The sequence below is a fragment of the Eulemur rufifrons genome, chromosome 19, assembly GCF_041146395.1.
Source record: "Eulemur rufifrons isolate Redbay chromosome 19, OSU_ERuf_1, whole genome shotgun sequence".
NCBI lineage: Eukaryota > Metazoa > Chordata > Mammalia > Primates > Lemuridae > Eulemur > Eulemur rufifrons.
Window position 1 is genome coordinate 106,948,450 of NC_091001.1, and position 21,645 is coordinate 106,970,094.

Genomic DNA, 21,645 nt, shown 5'->3' on the forward strand with positions numbered 1-21,645 from the left:
AAAAAATCAGCCTCTTCATCTTCAGAATAGAGATAACACTATTTATCCTGTAATAAATAGGGAGCGAGATTGCAGTTGCTGCAGAGACGTTGGAGTGAACAGTCTCATTTCCACGACGATTCATGTGATATTATTATGAAGATAAAATCAGATGTGCAGAAGATACACCCAACAGAGAGCATGGCATACGTTAGGCATCCAATTAGTGCAAGTTCTCTCTCCTGTAGACCATTTCACTGTGGAAGGTAAAATTTTTGCACTGTTATTGCTCATACATATGTAAGAGACTAATTTAAAATGTGGAGGAACAAACTTTACAATTTCTTCACTGATGTGAAACCTTTGAACTTTGAGAATGGATTTGATTTTTTTTTACAAAGCCAAAAAATCATTCAGAGCTGAGGCAAGTAAATAAATGGAGTGACTTTTCAATGGGGATAAAAATAAATAAACACAAAAGGATGTGACTATAAAATTGTGTCTAAAAACATGAGTATATAAATTCAAGTGATTCATAAAATAAGTTTTTAATATCAATTCCCAGTTTGGAAGCCAAAAATTTTCCTCCCTCTTGGAGGAAGCTCTTGGAAGTAAACATATTCATGTGGATTTATACTTTCTGGTCTACCAAAAGGAAAAAAAGAAACAAAAATGTCTAACTTCATTACTATCTGATGACACCTTTTACAATCCCTTGTCTCACTATGTAATGTGTTTTAACATATGCTCATTTGTAACCTAAGGAAATAGAGATTCAGATAAGCTTTGAGTGACTTGCCCATGCTCACACACTGGTAATTCCCGGATGTGGGTTTTGAACCTAAATTGTGTTCTTCCTGCCATGCTACCTATGCTTTGTTGTACCCTACTCTAAAAACATCTTGTTTTCAGCACAAAGTTAATGTTAGGCAATCAACTGATAATATAATAAGTGAAAATATTTGGGGAAGTAATACTATAAATTATTACTGTTATCATTATTAATTTTTATTCCCAATGTTTCAAACTGGAGATAAACTTAATCTGCAAGCATTCTTAAAGAATGACTTCAGTTTTGTGTAGCTGGGTCTTGGCAGTTGAGAAAACACGCACAGTGGCTTTAGTGAGATTCTGAATCGTTATCTCAGGAGGCTCCCATGGCCTGTAGGCTGAGACAGAATGCAGTGGGAACTGCTTTTCCCACACCTCTTTCTCCAGAAAATTCAGGCTCACAGCACTGGGATGCTCCAGCTGCATCCAATTAGACTCCCCCAGACAGGAAGGGAGAAGAGCGGGATTGCAGTTGCTGCAGAGAACTGGAGCGAACAGTCTCATTTCCACGAACGGTTCAGCCTCCTCACCAGGATGCACTGAGATGTGTTGTGTAGAAAGCCCATGCTCTGGAATGAAGCAATTTTAACAATGGGAGCATTGTTCCCAGACATGGATAGTTTATTGCACTTAGAGTGTGCGCTGTGCACTGTGCCCACGCTGTGAGTCAGTGGCAAGGAAGAGACCTCGGCTCCAAATCAGCTTCATGCTGTCTTTCTTGACCCAGATTCAGAAGAGTCTGATTTTAAAAACCATGCACCTTTAAGATCAAGTCAGGGCCATCCCCATTTCTAAGTAAACTTGTTATTGCAAAATATCTAGGACTAGATATAGATGAAATATGAAGGTCTAAGAAAAATTATAGCATTAGTGAAGCAGCCAGACCAAGTGAAGAGACCTGCAGTAGGTTAAAGTGGGAGAACATTGAATCATTGAACTTTCTTAGAATTTATTTGACCTGATCAGAAGAAACAAATCTTAGTTTAAATTGAATTACCGGTGCTTTTTTTTTCTGCCTTGCCAAAGCCAGCAGGTCTCAATGATATGCCCTATTGGCTTCATCGTTTGGCATATTTTGCTTATCTCAGCTCAGGGAGAAGGCTTGCATGGAAAGGCATGGCAAATGGTCATCAAGGCTAAATTTTAAAAGGAAATGTTGTTTTTCCATTGTACTAGTTGATGATGCTGTTACATTGTCATGGTAGAGTCAGTAACCATTGAATTAGATGGTTAAAGATTAAGGATATCCAGACAGAATGACTCCAAGTGCATCTCATGAAAACCAACGTAAAGATAATGCATATTTATTGGCTAGAGTCCAATATTTGGGAGTTTCTTCCTTACCTAGTTAAAGACAGTGAGACAAAATTAGCAAATTTAAATATATTGGGAACAATTTTGACATTTAACCTAAAAACTGTATGAGTTAGGTATTATTATCCTTACTAGATAGAAAACTGCTGAGGCAAGAGGATCACTTGAGCCTAGAAGTTCAAGGTTACAGTGCACTAAGACTACAGCACTGCACTCCAGCCTCGGTGACAGAGCAAGAGTCAGAAGAAGTAGAAGTAGAAGAGGAGGAAGAGGAAGAGGAAGAAAAGAAGAAGAAGAAAGAGGAGGAGGAGGAGGAGGAGGAAACTCAAAGGGTGAAGAGCATACATTGTAATCATAAGGCTAGTGAACAGCAAAGCTGAAACTTAAACTTGGGATTCCTGGCACATGACATGTTACTTTTTACACCCCTTGATAGCCCACCAAATATCCATTAATAAGTTCAAAGTAACCCTTGTACCCCTCAAAGCAGGGCAGGGTGCCCTTCCAGTCCTAGAAGAACCTAGGTTCCAGATCTGTTTACGCATTGACAGAAGGTGGAAGAAATAGACGATAGTGGGGTGAACAAAAGTGCAAATGCCAGGCCTTCTTCCTTACACATTGGATAAGTCACCTTGGGGTGGAACACAACACCCTAGCAAAGTTTTTATGAGGATTAAGTAGGAAAATGCATGTAGGATGCCTAGCATGGTGCTTTCATATTGTAGGATCTGAATTTCAGATCTGGCATGGCTTTCAGAGGGAATGCTGAGCTTGGAGAAGTCCTCCTCCTTTGAGAGCCTTTTTATGAGCTTTCACTTGGGAAGTGTGAAGGTCAGATTTGATCACTGACTTTGTGTTTGGAAACCATGTGTAGGGAAACTGAATTACAAATGCCTGTGGGTTTCCTACTAAGTGATCTCTCCCCTACCTGAGGGATGGGCGGGCAAGCATCTTTGGCCAGTGCCCCAGAAGACGTTGCCTGAGCTGGCTTCCCTGTCCTCCTCTGGTGCCACAGATCCCGAGCTGGGTGGGACAGCTTTTCTGGCAGAGCACAAGTGGACAACCAGAGCCTCGAAGAGGCCCCTCGTTGGGGGTCTGGCCTCAGCTGTGTTTGGTGATAGCCAGGGCATGATGTAAGGCTGAGCTGTTTGCTTAGTTTTTGGGTGAGACCCATATCTGAGGCTCTGCTTGCATCTTTTTCCGGTTCCTGGCGTTTCTGTTACTGATACCCATTTCGTCCCCCTTTCAAAGCCCCCTACACACAATGAAAGGCTTTCACAGGGAGCGATTCCCTGCACACCCTTCCCGGCATACGCCCAGGTCTTTAGGAACAGGCCAGGCCCCCGCTGATTAAAAGCAGCATGTTTCCTTCCAGCAACCTGCCTTGTCCCACATCACAGCTAATTCTGAGGAGAATGAGTCCTGGGGAGACAGGTCGCCCGGAGTGGGGCCTGATGTGTCCCAGAGTCACCTTCTGACAGAGGGCAAGGTAGGAGTGGTGGTGAGCATGCTCACATGTCCAGTGCTTGCAATGACCTGGTGGTTGTTTATTTCTCACCTCGACTATGGATTAGTGTTCATAAATACTGACATGTATCAATCTCCCACACAGGACTACGTGCTGAGCCCCTAGCCCCTTCATGTGATCAGCTGCTATAAACTTGACCTGACTGTTGCACAGGCAACTTCAACTCACCAGATCTAAACATGAATCCATCGTCTCCTCCATCAACAGCCTCAACCCTGTGCTCTCTAAGCCCAATGAACAGACTCATAATCTGCCAAGTCACCAGCGCCAGGAACTCCCTTTCTCTCACCCCTTATCCAATTAGTCAGTCAGTCCTCTTGGACTAAGTGGGTATCACTCATGGGTATCTCTCCCCTGCAGCCTCCTCCCCTGCACACTCCCACTGTCACTGCATCTGCTCTTTCCTTCATTTCTTCCCTGGACTATTGCAACACGGCCCACTCACCAGGGAAGCTTTCAAGCCATAACAGTGTCTGGGCCCATTTCAGCCCAATTAGAATTGCTGGGGGAGCGAAGGAAGGGTGGAGTCTGGGCACCAGCATGGTTGCGTCTTTCTGATGCATGTGCAGGGCTGGCAACCCTGAGCAACCCTCAGCAATTGCTGAGCAATGCCAGTCCCACCCATCACTCACCCCTTGCTTGGATAGCATCTTCCACTCTTGCCTGAACTTGAAACAGGCTTCTAACTAGGGCCCTCATCCTGGTCCCCTGCACTGTTTTCTCTGCCATGTTAAATGCATCGTCCTCAGTGACTCTCTCTCCTGCCTGAGAACAGGCTCTGCCCTCTACCTCTGACAGCCTAGCAAAACCCCTCCTGATGTCCAACGCGAGGGGTGCTACAGGCCAACTCTGCTGTTATGAGTGTAAATAAAACAACTCATGCTCTTCTTTCAATTTTATTTTTATGTGAGCACTCCCCCAGGAGGATAATATTGTGGAAAGCCTTAGTCTGGAGGCAGAAGACCTTGTCTCTGCCTTACATATAAAATTAGTTTTTTGTGTCACCTTGAGTAAGTCACCATCTCTCTCGCTCTTGGCTTCAGTCTGTCCCACTATAAGATGAAGGAACTTTACCAGATACTCTCTTACATACATGGTGCAAAACTGCACGATGCTCTGCACTAATGGGACATATTTCCCTCAGAGCTATTTGTGTTCCCAGAAGTTATTTCTCACCTTGAACATTTGTTTTGCTCTGTCAGGAGCTGATCCCAGCTCGGATTTTGTGATAACTGGACATTTTTGTTTGTGTTTTCTGTAATATTGAGCCTGGCACACATCAGTAGTGGCTTGAAGCGTGAATGGATTAAAGGTTTCATGCTCAGTTTGAGAGAGAGAGAGACAGAGGGAGAGAGAGGGGGGGAGAGAGGGAGAGGGAACATGATCATTAAACTTCCAGGAGACACCAAGGTGGTGGGGACAAAAGAATACAGGACAGTCTTAGTTCCCCCACGGCTACACCCCTGACTCCCTCCCCAAATGCAGCCACCAGCATTGTCCCCAGTTCTAACAATGAAGAAATCAGTTATTTGGGGGTTTCTTACTCATCAAATGTTAGGAAATTGGCTAGAACCTTCGGGGTTTCAACTCTGACTCCCCACCCACCACTCTTGCCTTCCAGGTCGAGCAACCAGGTTTTTTCCAACGAATCCAGAGGCATCAATACGCATTTTACAAAATAGCATTCCCATGACTTAAGTGTCGCTGGATTAAAAACAGATGGTTCACATTGCCTCTTAAATATATGTGTTTGAAAACTAAAGGAAGGAATATTGGATGCAAGCTCGCACAACGTTGTTTTCACAATCTTTTGGTGGCTAGAATGCCAGTGTGACACATTTGGTTGAATTGAAAAGCCTCACAGTATGCTCTTCCTGGGTCAGTTTTCTCACCCGCAGAGACGGGACAGGCTCCCGGCATCCCAGTAGATCCATGCTCTTAACCTTGGCTGTGAACGTTGGAGTCACCAGGGGAGTTTTGACAAGCAAACTGGGGCTTTGATCCCTATCCCGGAAATTCAGATAATTGGTCCTCAGGGGTTCTGGCTTTGTCTCAAGCTTTCCAGGTGATTCTTCTGGGCAGTCAAGGCTGAGCATGGCTGTTATGGGGGGACTCTGGCCTCTCTGATACAGTTTCCTTTGAATTAGTTCGATGAATCAGAGGAAAGATAAAGTTGGTATGTTCTGTGTCCGTGAGGGCTGGAATTATCCAGGAAGAAATGATCAGGTGTTCAGATGTCCGCAGGTAGAAAGGGCCGGGATGCCTGGGACACTTTTTATGTCTTGGCCCAAACACCAGGTAGGTTGTCAGCAGGAGCATCAACCTCGTGTCAAAACCCCCAGTGTTGTGGGCTGAATTTTCTCTCCCCTCCCCTGCAATACATACTCAAGTACCACCCCTCCGTGCCTCAGAAGGTGACTTTATTGAAAGATAATTTCCTTATAGGTGTAATTAGTTAAGATGAATTCATTAGGACTGGCCCTAATCCAATACGACCGGCATCTTGATAAAGAGGGAGAGCTTGGCCACAGACTGCACACGGGCAGAAGCCATGTGTAGATGAAGGCAGAGGTCAGGGTGGTGGTTTTACAAGCCAAGGGACACCAAAGGTGGCCAGCAAAACCCCAGAAGCTAGGAGTGGTGTGGAGCCGAGTCTTCCTCACAGCCCTCAGAAGCAACCCACCCTGCCAACGCCTTGATCTCGGACTGACGGCTTCTGGCGCTGCAAGATGGTAGGTTTCTGTTGTTGCAGCCACCCGGTCTGTGGTGCATTATGGCAGCCCTGACAAACTAACACACTAAGCTTGATCGCATTTAAGATCCCTTCATTCAGAGGCTCTCAGAAGAGACAGGATGAAAAATGAGAAGCTAATAAGTATCCGCTGAGCATCTACTATGTGTCCAGCACTCTGCCACGTGCCTTGCAAACCCTCTTACAACTGAAAAGTTAATGGTTGGTGTGATCATCTCTAATTACAGATGAGAAAATCTAAGTCTCATCACTTAACTTAAAAAAAAATTATAAACAAGAAAAAAAGGAGAAAAGGAAAGGGAAGCTCTAGTTCTATTGGCATGAGACTTCCAGAAATTTTATGTACCTGAAAGTAAGCTATTATAAGAAACGGACTCCTGGCCTCCCAAAGCTAATGCTCCCACCTCCTTTAGGTCTGTACTACACAGAGCTGTTAAATTATCTGTCTGTAGGAAAAGATGTAACATTTGTAAGTGAGTTATTATGAGTGTTTAGCAGAGAGAAAGTAACTTCACTGGGTGCAGGAAGAGGGCTTGTCTAGGGGCTGTATTAGTCTTCCTGGGCTACCATAAAAAATACTACTAACCAGGGGGCTTAAATGACAGCCATTTATCGTCTCACAGTTCTGGAGGTTAGAAGCCAAGATCCAAGTGTCAGCAGGGTTAGTTTCTTCTGAGGCCTTTTCCTGGCTTGTGGATAGTTGCTGTGGCTGTGTCCTCCCATAGTCTTTCCTCTGTGCACACACACCCCTGCTGTGTCTTTGTGTGTCCAAATCTCCACTTCTTAAAAGAACACCTGTCCTATTGGATTAGAGTCCACACTAATGGTCTCATTTTACCTTAATTTCCTCTTTAAAGGCCCTGCCTCCAAAAATGCTTACATTCTGAGATACCGGAGTTTAGGGATTCAATAAATGAATTTTTGAGGTATATAGTTCAGCCAACAGCCAAGGGGTCAGGAAGGTTCCAGGAAGGGACGTGTTTGTGCTGGTCCGTAAGGGGCAAGTGAGCACAGGAGGCATCTGTGGCATCAGGGGGAGGTCGTTGCCCACCGGATCCCAGCCACCGTCGGCCAGGGAGAGGCAGGTGTTTGTTTGCTCGCTTGTTTTGCCAGCTGTGTGACAGACAGTTAGCTGGAGAGTAAAGTGTTTGTGTTGTTGCTGTTTTCACTTGTATGGTGCTGGGTCAGCCCAGACTGGAAAATTGTCCCCTAGTTGAGGACTGTCTAGCGGGACTGATACCTGCAGACCCATTTTCCATTTCAGACAAGCCTTGTCATAAGGCAGTTTAAGCCAGCTGTTAAAGGTAGATGTTTTTCCATCTGCAAAGCAGAATAATAGCAGTAATGGTAGTAATTCTACCCTGTGACGGCAGAGATGGCGCCTTTAGAAGCGTCAAAAAGCCCCAGAGATCTCCTGTGATTTTTTGCTGTTGTTAAGGCATTGGTGTCCCCTTTTTAAATAAAAATATTCTCTGAGTTAGAAAATCCAAGGAGTTGCTACCTTGGGTTGAATTAGTACGTGCCATTAGCAGGGTCCAAGAGGCCACAGAAAAGTTACAGTGAATGGTAAGTCCAGAAGTGCGGTAGGAAAAGTCACTGAAATTGAGACAAAGGTGACAAAAACAAAGACAAAAGACAAAGGTGATATCATGTGACTCATCTTTTAAATTGTGCCTGGGAAATGAACTCCATGGGAGATGAGAGAATTCCCCATCAGTGATCTTCAAACTTGCCTGTGTGCTAGGTTCACCTGTGGGGATTTGAATGCCTGGAAAGCATCCCAGACCGTGACGGAGACACTTGTGGGGTGAATTCCCAGCTTCAGTATTTGTTAAAACTTTTCCAGATCATTCTAATGCTCATGTGCAGACCAAGGAGAGAACTAGGGATGTGAAACCTCCACTTAGTGATGTCGGGAGGACCCACCTATCTCTTGGTGGGGGCTGAGGATCATTAACACTTAGCTCCAAAACTTCGAATTTGGCCTTGGGTCTGTTAACCCATTGTGAGAACCTCCTTGAGGGGACTGGGCTGACGGAGCCTTTGGAATATTCCCCGCCCCTCTGCCGACACCCTTCCTAGAGTGCAGCCTGCGGCCTCCACGCACCTGTATTCCCCTTGCCCAGCGTTTGTCTGGCAGGAAGTGGACCCACCCACACATCTGCCAGACCCTTGCCACCTACCTCCATCGTTCAGCGTAAGGACTCAAAACGTAGGGGGCTTGGGCAGTTTATAGCCTCTGCTCAGTTTGAATCCTCTTGAGTTTAGCAAAACTGAAGCCATCAAAGACGGGATGCTTTTCATTCCGCTTCGGAGGCAGCAGGTGAGTGAGTTGAGAGAACCGACATTCTGGAACCAAACGCACCTGGCTCCAAGTCCCAGCTCCAACATTTCCTGGCAACGTAACCTTCTCAGCGCCACCCAGAAACCCAAGCCTCAATTTCTTTTTGTACAGAACAGGGATAATAACCATAGCACCTGTCCCAAATGGTGGCATGGAGAATTTAAATGAAAGCTCGCTTGCCATGTAGCAAGCCCGACATGTAAGTTAGACCCTTTCCCTTCTCCCGAATGCCTGCATGGTCACACACATTGCGAGTGAGAAGATGGGCTGCTAAGAGAATAGATAAATACATCAATCTAAGCTTTTCATGTTCTAAAAACACAGCATGAACTTCTTAGTTTTCCTCCTTAATAATAAATGTCTTTAAAAAGTCATATTTTATGAGGTTTTAATTAATCACTTATTGGGTGCTTTCCTATGAAATGGGAAGTCACCTTAGGGTGTATACACCAAGTGAAAACCCCAATTACCCTGACACACAAGCCCAGTCTCCACTGAAGAGCAGCCATGCGCGAGCCTATCAATCAGTGTCTGTTAGGCCCAGTCCGGGCAGGAAATGCCCGTCCACACGGCAGGCCCCGCCGTTTCCTCCCCAGGCCTTGGGCTGCGGACGGCAGGTCTGCGGGTTAGTTATGGGTTAGTGACAGCAGCTGCCTGAGTGGGACACGGCCCCAGTGCCAGCACCGCTCACCTCTCATCCTCGCAAGCTCCACTCACCCTCCTACCCATGAGGAGACTGAGCCCCGGAGCAGTTAGCGATGCCCCAAACTACTCACCGAGTGGAGGACGAGGCCACCTTCAAACCTTGTATCTCTGACAAACGTCCTCCACACCGTCTTGCCTCCTGTTAGGAGCCTGGGACAGCGTCTTCTGAGAATGAGGGGGTGGTGAGTCGCAGGTGTCCTTTCAGGCCAGGCCTGGACCTCAGGCTGGGTGGGGACAAAGGTCCACACCACGAGGAAATGCCACAGACCCTCAGAGTTGAGACTGGAAGGGGCTGAGGAAGATCAGGAAGAGCCAGAGCCACGCACAGATAAATCAAAGACTATAAGATAAATATTTATATTCCAACACATTTTTGGATTTCTCTGGGACGGAGGGATGGTGGCAATGGTAAGGAGGCCTCTTAGAGGGTCGGGCCAAACCTTCTCTCAGGGAGAGAAAACCTCCCAGTTGATTACGTAGGGGAAAGAGCGATTGCTACCTGGACCCTCATGTTTTGAAGTATTGGAGTTAAGATCTGCCCCAGACATTTAAAATGATATTTTCCATAAAGTGCAAATGATGTGGGAAAATCCACATACTACCCCTCCCGTCATTTGTTCCTGTAGTCCCGGCCGTAGTGGTCTTATGTGGGTTTTCTTGTACATGCCAGGCGCACGTACAGGAGGGTTTCCTGCCCCTATGAGCAGGGTGTTCCCTTGCCCTTGCTTTATCCAGATAGCTCCTATTTTATCCTTTAGTTTTATTTCATATATTCTTCCTCAGCTAAGGCTTCTAATACTCCCACCAGATCTGATTAGGATCATTTTTGGAATTGCTTTGTCTGCGTCTCTTTGCCTTGCTAGATTTCATTCTCTGCAACTCTTTCCTTTATTCTCCCAGGACCGAGCTCGCGCCTGAAACAGGAGCTCGGCTATGTGGAGTGAATCCATGAATGTTAAGTGCCAAGGGTGGGTGCAGACAGCATGTGTCTGAAAGGGTTACATAATCTCCTCTCGACAATGCGTTTTAGAGACCCACTCACAGAACATGGGATATGAATATTTACCATTAAGGTCTGAGATTATAGGTATATTTGTCCTTATTTTTTTGTCTCTGTTATCCAATTTTCCACAAGGAACATACATAATTTTATAATCAGATAATATAACCAGAAAATGAAAATGAAAATAATTACCCTAAAACTTGGTAAAGATTACAAAATAATGCATATACAGCTTTCATCTCATAATGCTTTTTTTTTTTTTTATAAAATGTACATTTTTATTTTCTGAAAAGCAATAATATTTATTTCCATTTCCATTGCGGTAATTCACAGCTTTTAAGGTAATTTTATATCCACCCCCACATATGACTTTCAACAACCCTTGCCATACCTAGCAGAGTGGTTTGTTACTCATTTCTCAGACGAAGATGAGGAAGCCCCAGCCACACACAGTGGAAAGGGAGCCTGGCTGGAGCTTGCACGTCTCAGGCTGAGCACCACTTGGGAAGGGCATTTGACATCCCTTAGCTTCATTTTCTTTATAAGTCAAATTGAAAGAGAAGTAATCTCCCTAATTAAAGTCCCATGCTAGAGTGATGGGTCTCTGCTTGTACATTCAAGATGCTCAGAAACTTACCTGACGTGCATGGGGTTTGTCACCAATGCAGACAGAGCGCTGGTTTGGAGCTCAGGCTTGTTTGTACCTTTTTCAATTAACATTCTACTGTTAATTGAAAATCAATGACCACCTCCACCACCACAGCGTAGCGGGCCCCACTTGTTGGGATAAGGATTGGGATGTATCTGGCAGGAAAATGGCTCATGCTTTGTCTTTTCAGGATGGCAGAGGTTCAATGGATTGGGCAGCGGGCGAATCCATGGGTCTGAACATGACCTCCTCCTTGTGTTCCTGGAGCATCATTGCTTGGGCCATCTACATGTCACTCCATAGGTGTCCAAGCCAGAGCCTGAGAGATCCTATGTCTGAAATTAAGAGCTGAAGAAAAATTAAGGTCTTGGGAGTTGCTCAAATTAATATAATATAATTTAATTAATTAATATTAATATAATCGAATGGAAGGATAACTCTTCTTCCATGAATGCTTGTAGAAGGGAAGTTATCACTCTAGACTATATACCTTGCATTGTCTGTCTCCACCCATGGGAGTTCCTCAACCAGACCATATAGTTACTTAACCTTTTGCTAAATGCCTTCTATGTAGAAAGCTCTCTGCTATGCTGGGATATAGAGATAGAAAGTAATTGTCTTTGTCTTTAAAAATCTTTCCATTCCCAGACTCAAGCAGTGTGAGTGGTAGACCCTCATTAAACTGAGTGATGAATGAATGGATGAATGTTTGAGAGCCTTCTCCTTAGACGGTTGATCCATTAACTTTAGGAATCCCTGTTTTATTAGTTTTAAATGCATATTTTAAAGAATCTGCGGAAGGTGCCCAGATTTAAAGACCTTTAACAATTTGTCTTTGAAATGTTGCACAAGTTCCCGCCCTCAGAAAGGCCCCATGCTTGGTTTAATCATCTTTTGTCACCATCTTGAAATTCTAAATAGTTTTAGAGCAAGGATTCCCAGATTTGCACTGGATCTCACAAATTACATAGTTGGTCCTATGTATCTTCCTGTTCCGAAAGGACTCACACAATACTGGATAATCCATTTAATATTAATTACTAACACAAATAGCATGTTAATGAGCTAAGGGTGACAATCATAAACTTGCTAAATTTGTCTCTGCCTGAGCTTAAACAAAATGTGGATTAAAGAGGGAACCTTATAAATATGCTTACAGTTAACCTGGCCAGAAAATATTTGACAAAATTGTGGACATTAGCTATGAAGAAGTTGTTCCAATCCTCCTCCATCTCTCTGGCTTTAGATTCTGAATATCATATCTGAATTAGTTTCATCTATTGAGCAAGTGCATTCCTTGCACCTTGGAAGAACATTTGCTTCAGAATAAACCAGTACCTTCGACACCGCAGCTTTATAACCACTAAATCCAGGAGCATTAACTAACGCACTCATTCTGCCCAGAGAGCGGGACAATGGCGAATGGGAACTGGTAATTAGAGGTCCCTTCAGTACAGAGCGAGTTTCTGGGAGCCTGGGCTCCAACTTGCACTGGAATGTGTAGAATAGAAATCTGTCCTTGGTTCCCTTTGTCACGTCCCATTTTGTTTAGAGATCCTTATAGCCACAACCAGTGAGTTTACTGGTGTCTGAGGTCCTATTCTCTGACAAGCGAGGCTACAACGTGGAACTTCAACTTGATAGTCCAAGGGAAGCTGGCACGTGGCAGGAGCAGGGCTCATCAAACCTTACGGTGACATGGCTGAAAACTCCAAATTGTGAAGCTCTCCATACTATGATGCCCCCATGACGATGCTTAACCACATAATTTAATCTACTCTTATTCATATGTAGCTTTTATTCTCCCCTGTAGTACTGCCATTTGGGAGATCTGCAAATAAAATTTCTGATGCTGAGGGACTGTGTATCTTAAAGAAAAAGAGAAGAGAATTCATATTTATTTGCTTATATTTTGGCATTTATGTCTTCCAGAAATCCCTTGAAAAAAGCATTATTATCCTTTTATATATAAGTTAACTGAGCTTTTGAGATGCCAAATAACACAGGGAGTAAACTATGGAAAGTATTTGAATACAGCTAACTGACTTAATACCTTGCTCTCCCCATACCACATGACGTCAGCCCTGTGGCCATGGAGGAAAAGTCAATTCTGGAGTGACCCTGAATGGCGCGGTTTTCTTAAGAAAGTCTCTTCCTTGTGAGAGTCTGAGACGCTGGACCTGGGTCAAGTCTGCCTGACCCACTTTATTATCCTGAGGACATTGTGTTGCTTCTGTGGGCCTCAGGTTCCCACTTGGTCGGTGCGAATAATAACCCATCCTGCACCCTTCACTAGGCTGTTTGGAATTACAGGAAAGGGAACACGTTTCAGGTAGAAGTAAATGCCAGCATGATCACATGGTTATTGTTGGTGATGTAATTTGTTTTTGCAGAGAACTGAATAGGTTTATTCTGAAGGTGATAATTGGGGAGGCCTGTCCCTGTGCCTCCAAGCAGCAAAGCCAGCCAGGCAGAGTGCTTAAAGCTGAAAATTTCATGAGCAGGGCAGAATAATTTGCTCAGCTTCTGTGCAAGCAAAGCAAGGCAACAGCACTAATTAATGCGGCTGAGCAGAGACAGGCCCTCGTTTTTAATTAGGAGACTCTATGAAACTTGTTTTTTTCTCCAGCATCTCTTAAACTTGGAGAGGGCTGTGGCTCCCATGGAGTGAACAGCTGCCTACCTCTCTACCTCCCTTTCCTCAGCTAGCTGATTTGCAACCTTGGGATCTTGGGTACAGGAAGACCAGGTTTACATCCTAATCCCCAGGAAACTTCGCCTCAGCTCACCCAGTCCATTTCAACCAAAAGGTGAAAGGAAACTGAGAGTTAGCTGATGCCAAAAAAGGCAATCAAACCAACACAAACCAGAACCAAGTTATGTCACTCTGGGCTTTCTGCACCATTGCCACCATTAACACCTGGAAGGCCTTTGATTCTCACATTAGCAAAACATGCCATAAAGCATGAGCTTCCCTTCTTCCCACAGAAACCCTGGCCCCCTTGCAAAGGGGGACGTGGGGGGAATGTCACAAAGACTCCATTCAGGCCTGGAAGGCTTTCTTGATTAGACCTCTGAGGGGAGACTTGCACCAAGTCTTCTGGTAGGAATGTGCAGGCAGTTACAGCATCGCACCCCAGCCGCTGCTGGATGGGCAACTCTTAGAATGAATGAGCCCAGGACAGTGGAGATTACTTGGTCGAATAGCCTTATTTTATAGAGAAGGAAATTGATGCCTCTGGTGAGGAATTCCATTTGCAACTTGAATTTTTTTCTGTCTACCAAGTGCCAGACACTAGGCAAGATGTTGAGGATGTAAAGATCCCCAACTTCAGCTGGTTTGGAAGTTGAAAATGTCCATTACATGCATAATGCAGGAAATGTTTACCATCTATGAGCAAATGCAACAGGGCTGTGACTATAATGAGAGCTCCATATTCCTTAATAGGAAGTCCTAAATAGAGTTACACACACACACACACACACACACACACAATGTTTATACAAGAACCTTAGTTGTCCAAATCATAAAACACTTAAATTTCAAATCAGCTATGCATTTAAAATTGCATCGTGTATAAAATATCTTAATTTTTCTCCTCTCATTTCATGATGTAAGTTTGCTCAGACTCTTCACATCTTCTCAGTGTCATGTCTTCCTCATCAGCAGTGTTAACAGAAAAATAACCCAAACTCTGTGAAATAATTTAAAGAGGTTTATTCTGAGCTGAACATGTAGAGTCTCAAGAGTTCCTGAGAAAATGTGCTCCAGGAGGCCAGGTTATGATTTAGTTTCATACATTTATGGAGACAAGGAATTGCAAGTAAAATCATAAATCAGTACATGAAAGGTATATACTGGTTTGGCCCCAAAAGACAGGACGTCTCAAAGCAGGGGCTTACAGGATATACGTGGGTTCAGTCTTTGATTTATAATTGGTTAAAGAAATAATGCTTTGTCTAAAGGCTTGGAATATTTTAAGTTAAAAAAAGGAAGTTTGCTAATTAGAGACAAGCCACAATATACCAACTCAAGTGATCTGTCAAGGACATTAATGTCCTGTAGATGATTTGACCTGCCTTGCATGGCCTTAGGTGCTGTTAATAATTTAGTATCTTATTGTCACAAAAAGTCTGTTTTGTCAGTCTTATGATCTCTGTTTTAACATTAATGTTGGTCAATTGTCATACCTAAACTCCAAAAGGGAGAGGGTATAATGAGGAGTGTCTGACCTCCCTTCCCTTTGTGGCCAGGAACTTAGTTTTAACATTTTTCTGGGGTCCCCTTGGACAGAGGAGGACCATTCAGTCAGTGGGGGGCTTAGTTTTAGTTTATAGTAAAACTGTTTTTTGGGTCCTCCAACACTCTTCATCTGTACTTCCGTCTGGGTCGTCTGAGACGCAGCACTTCTTGAATCCTTATTAGATGTTGTCCTTGAAAGTTTTTTCCCAAGCAGTAAGTTTCTATTCACTATTCATGATCTTCACAATGTAAGCTCTTACTTTATTGCTTTCTTAAAGAGATTTTAATAGCCTTGTTTGTGACAACATGCAAGGAATGGACTTAAGAGGTCTTATCCATCCCCATCTCTCCAGAGAATAATTATAAAATTTCTTTTCTCCCTTTGTTAATAATCCCATTAGGTGACTTCTGTGGAAATCCAGTGCCAATGTTTATTGAGGTGCTTCATGCTAATGTCTTGTCTCCAAATACTATTCTGATTTGAAAAGTAAAGTATTTTGGAAAGTCCTCTATAATAGATTTTACATAGAATTAGATATAATGCAACTCCTTATTTTCAAAAGGATATGTTGTCTGGGGGAAAATATTTTGCCTTTTATTCTGGCATTTGTGGTAAATGAGCATAAATTAAAAGGCAATACAGTATGCCACCACCCTTATCTGTGGAGGATACATTCCAAGACCCCCATGGGTGCCTGGAACCATGGATAGTGCTGAACTCTATATACACTATGTTTTTCCCTGTACAAATATACCTGTGATAAAGTTTAATTCATAAACGAGGTACAGTAAGATATTAAAAACAGTAACAAATAATGAAACAGAACAATGAAAACAATATGCCACCATCATTGCTCTTTGAGGGCATTATTAAATAAAATAAGAGTGACTTGAACACGAGCTCTGTGATACTGCGACAGTCAGTCTGATAACCCAGACAGCTGCTGAGCCACTGACAGGCAGGCAGTGTCTCCAGCACAGATACACAGATCAAAGAGATGATTCACATCCCAGGTGGGACAGAATAAGGCAACTCAAGATTTCATGATGCTACTCAGAATGGCACACAATTCAAAACTTATGAATGTTTTTTTTCCTGAAATTTTTCATTGAATATTTTCAGACTGAAGTTGACTGCAAGTAACAGAAAGCATAGAAAGCAAAACCACAGATAAAGGGGACCACTGTCTAGAGGAGAGTGTGATTGACTTCTTCTAGAAGAGAGAGGGTGAGTGGAATAACTTTCTAAGGAGGAAGTGACTATTCCTGAGAGCGACCTGGAGAGACCAGAGGTCATGGTGTTAAGGCAATGAAGCTGGGAGAAGCCGTCAAACAAAGGCACTGTGGGGAACTGTTGAGAACCATGAAAAGTCTGAGATTTTATCCTCTTGGCAAACTAACAAGTTAGCTGCCACTGTTTCATGGATGTTGGCAGAAGAAATGAAATTTTTGGGGCAGAGACCAAAGGCTTTATTATTTACAACATAGAAAGTAGCATGAACTTCGTGGCTACCCTGCTTCTTCTTGTCCCCAGCTTCCAATGGAAGGAACACAGAAGCAGGCCCAGGTGGCTGCTGCACCCACAGTGAGTGCGCATCACAGACCAGGAACCCTAAACTCAGGGAACCCAAATCCTTTGTGCTGGATGGCAACTTGCAGAAATTCTTTCCTGGAGGGAGACATTATCTTTCTTTTACCTGACAGTACACAAATTTGCCCTCTGCTCCAGAGGGTGACACTATCTCTATCTTCTAAGGCTGCTTGCTATTCAAACATCCTTGGGAACGTTAACTTTTTGTGCTTCTGCTTGCAATGCATTCAGAAATGGGAGAACCCAAAGGAGGATTGTCTCCCAATAGGAAAAACAAATATATTTGAAATGGCTTACTTGAGGTCACAAAGCCAACCAGATCTGCTCACACCCTGTGCACACACTCTGTACTCCCTACCTTTACTACTCACTTCTGTCTTCTGTGGGATCGCTGACTCCCCTGGACAGCATACCTGCCTCAAGAAGTGAGGGAAGAGCCATATAGTAGGCAGAATTCTAAAAAGATCCCCAATGACACAGTCCCTTGTACAATCTTTTGCCCTGGGGTGTAGGAAGAACCTGTGCGAATGGAGGGTATCACTCCTGGAATTAGGTTAGTTATAAGGCAAAGGTGAAAAGATTTTGAAAATGCAATTAAGGCCCCTAATAGTTTGACTTTGAGGTAATCTAAGGACAGATAATCCTGAGTGTGTCTAACCTAATCATGTTAGCCCTTTAAAACAAGTGTCCTTTTGTGGACAGAGCCACATAGCAAGGCTTGGTGGGTAACTTCTAGGAGCAGAGGCCCTAGGTCCCCTAACCACAAGGAACTGAATTCTGCCAACAACCAGTGAGCTTAGAAGAGGCCTTCAGGCCTCAGATGAGCTCACAGTCCTACCTGAGCAGAGAACCCAGGTATGCTGTACCTGGACTTCTCACCCACAGAAGCTGTAAAATAAGGAGTCTCTGTTGTTTTATGCCACTAAATCAACCCATGGCAATTTGTTATACAGCAACTAATGCAGCCCACAACTGACTTCCTGTTGTTATATATTTCTTATCTATGCTTCTATGAGACAGCAAAATGATGACACGCATATTTATCGAGCACTAAAACCATGCAGGAAATTAGCTGGTCATTATGAAGATTAAAAAATCCTATTTCGCCGGGCGCGGTGGCTCACGCCTGTAATCCTAGCACTCTGGGAGGCCGAGGTGGGCGGATCGTTTGAGCTCAGGAGTTCGAGACCAGCCTGAGCAAGAGCGAGACCCCACCTCTACTAAAAATAGAAAGAAATTATATGGACAGCTAAAAATATATATAGAAAAAATTAGCCGGGCATGGTGGCGCATGCCTGTAGTCCCAGCTACTCGGGAGGCTGAGACAGGAGGATCGCTTGAGCTCAGGAGTTTGAGGTTGCTGTGAGCTAGGCTGACGCCACGGCACTCACTCTAGCCTGGGCAACAGAGTGAGACTCTGTCTCAAAAAAAAAAAAAAAAAAAATCCTATTTCCTTCAGTAACTTTCCTCATCCTCTTCTGTCCATTTTGGGAGAAGGGGACACATTGTTGAAAAAGTTGTCTCCTAAAGCACAGTTCATTCATTCATTTGTGTTTTCATTCCATAAGCATGCAGTGAACACCTAACTATGTACCGGTCAACATGCTGACATTGTGGATAACTCCTGACTTTATTTTCAATCTAATTCTTGCTTCTGTTTTTCTCCTTTCTGCCACCAACAGAATCAATAATATCTACCTCCAAGCCTTCCATATTCTAACCCAGTAGTTCTTCTATGTGGCTGTTCCTATAATCACCTATGGAGTTTTAAAATAATACTCTATTCCCTGAACTAATGAAGTCAGAATGTCTGGTGGTGAATCCTAAGTATCAGAGTATTTTTAAAGCCCCTGCTATGAACTGAATGTTTGTGTCCCCTGCAAAAAAATTCATATGTTGATACTTAATACCCAATATTATGGTATTAGGAGGTGGTGGTACCTTTGGGAGATGATTAGGTCATGAGATTGGAACTCCCATGAACAGGAGTACGAGAGAGGCAGCAGAGAGCTCCTTTACCCTTTCCGCCAGAGGAAGGATGTCTATGAACCAGGAAGCAGGTCCTTCCTCTAACATGCTATATCTATTTGCTTATATATGTTTGCTTATTCCTCCCCCTATTTATGTATTCTATAAGAGTGAGGTTCATGAGTTTACTTTCTTCTGATCATGCATTGCTGTGTCAGTTCTGGAAACACACCTGACATGCAGTGGATTCTCAACAAATATTTGTTGAATGAATTAACACTATCTTGGCCCCACACTCTCTTTACATTCACTTACTACCTAAATTGTAGCTTATTCTCATAATCAAGTCACTGGTTCTGCATCAGTAAGGCACCCCCCGCCTCTTATTTCCTTTGGTCCAGAATTTCCTGCATGATACTGTTGTGGACAAATTTTTCAAAAAGAAAGATGCTCTTTGAAATGAAATAGACTTTAGAGGTGTGTTCTTTGGTCAAGAGTTAAACTTCTCTGAGCTTGTATTTTCTTTACTACAAAATAAAAACAATGTACTTCCAACTTTACAGACATCATATACAAAAGATTATTCATTGTGGCATTGCTGGTAACTGCAAAATCTTGGAATCAATCTATAATAAATTACCCATGCATAGGACATAGGAGTGTAATTGAATAAACTAGTTAGTACACATAGACACATTGGACCACTGTGCCGCTTTAAAAATGAATGACAAATGTCTCTATGAACAGATAATGAGTGATTTCTGGGATATAGTAAGTAAAGAAAAAACAAAGTGCACAGTGTATATATTATACTGCCTACTATGTATGCATGCTGTCTGCTGTGTAAAAAAGAAGAGGAAATAAGAAAATACACATATATATCTTCATTGCGTCCCCCCGACACTCACACACACAGGACAAACCATAAATTAACAACGTTGGTTACCCTATAAAAGTAGGTGTAAAAGAGTGGGAAGGCTGAGTAGATGAGAATGGGTGGAAAGAATGAGAATATTGGATAAGAGAGAAGTGGCACTCAACAGCGAGTCCTCCAATAACATCATTTCATGCAACTTTGTTTCATTATAACATTGATGAAGGGAAAAAAAATCGATTCCTCTCAGGTATCCCAAAGATGTACACATTAGGTTCATTGGTGCATCTACACGGTCCCAGTGTGGGAGCGGGTGTGTGTGAGTGCGTCCTGCGATGGGACGGTGGTCTGTCCAGGGTGGGCTCCCGCCTGGCTCTCTGAGCTGCCAGGTAGGCTCCGGCCACCAGGGCCCCTGACCTGGAATACACAGGCAAATACTTATCTTGCTTGTTTTTGCATATTTTAAAAATGCATGTATAGCTCACATATTTCAACATTTAATATTAGAAGTGTTTTGGTCTCTATTTAGAAGTTGGGTGATGTTTTTGTGACTACAAATATTCTATAGGAACTTAACTCTTGCTTATGTCAATTAGCCTGCAGGTAAAATTCGTTTCATTATATGTTGTTAAAGTCACAGTTTCCAAGAACCCATCTAGATGCAACTTTTAAAACTACATTACTATTTCACACACTTAAAAAAAATAAAATTAGTAAGAATGGAAAGAAAAAAAACGATTGGAATGCAAACAGAAACGAACGAACCTAAGTATATTTCAAGTGAATACCATAACCACACTAAAGGAAAAAAGGAAGAAAGACACGTGCCACTTTTGAATAGCGGTTTCTCCGGTTAATTGGTTGCCTACAGCAGAAGTTGGCCAGTCTTCTCTGTAAAGGGTCAGATAGTAAATATTTCAGTCTCTGAGAGCCGTATGATCCCTGTCCCAAACGCTCTGCCTTTGTATTTGGAAATCAGCTACAGAAAATGTGTAAATAATGGGGGAGTGGTGCCCTGTCCCAATCCAACATCATGCATGACACTGAGATTTGAATTTCATGTAAGTCCTGTATGCCACACATTTTTTTTTCTTCTTTGTTTTTTTTCTTTTTCCTACCATTTAAAAATGTAAAAATTATGCTTAGGTCATGGGTAGTATAAAAATACGAATGGGCCAGATTTGGCCCGTGGACCATTATTGCTGACTCCTGCACTACCTCACTGATTCGACAAGTCTAACTTCAGCTCTTTACTGCCTCCATTATATATTTTAATTTTTGATATCCTATTTTTAGTTTAATTGCATTTTTTCCCTAACTCTGCCAGCTCCTTTAAAACCATTTCTACCACTGGACCAACACAAATTCCATCTTACTTCATAGCAACAATATTTTCTTATAGACTGAGAATACAAAGCATATGCATTCTATACTTTCTGCCATTTGTATTGAATTATTTTCAAAAATGTGATTTTCTCTGAATCTTTATTGCTATGTCTCACCTTGTTATGTGTCAGAACATTTCCACACTATCAATCATGTTATTGTTTTCTGTTGTTCTCCTCTAGTTTTTCCTTATATGAGGTGAGATCTGTGTGTATCTGCTGTTTGCTAACAGACACGGAGTGTGTACACACTTTGATCTTTTTTATTATTCACCTGGGTGCTGGCTTCATATGCCCCTTACATCTTAAACTGTGTAATAAGCATGGTCCCTAGCCAAATGCCTAGAATCCAGTAGACCTTTATCTTGTGCTGCTTTGATGGAAGACGGGATTCTTTTCCTCATTCCGTCAATATGGCCTTCTGACCACCAGGAACTTTCTGTCCTCCAATCCTGTGTGAAACACCTATGTATTGTTTC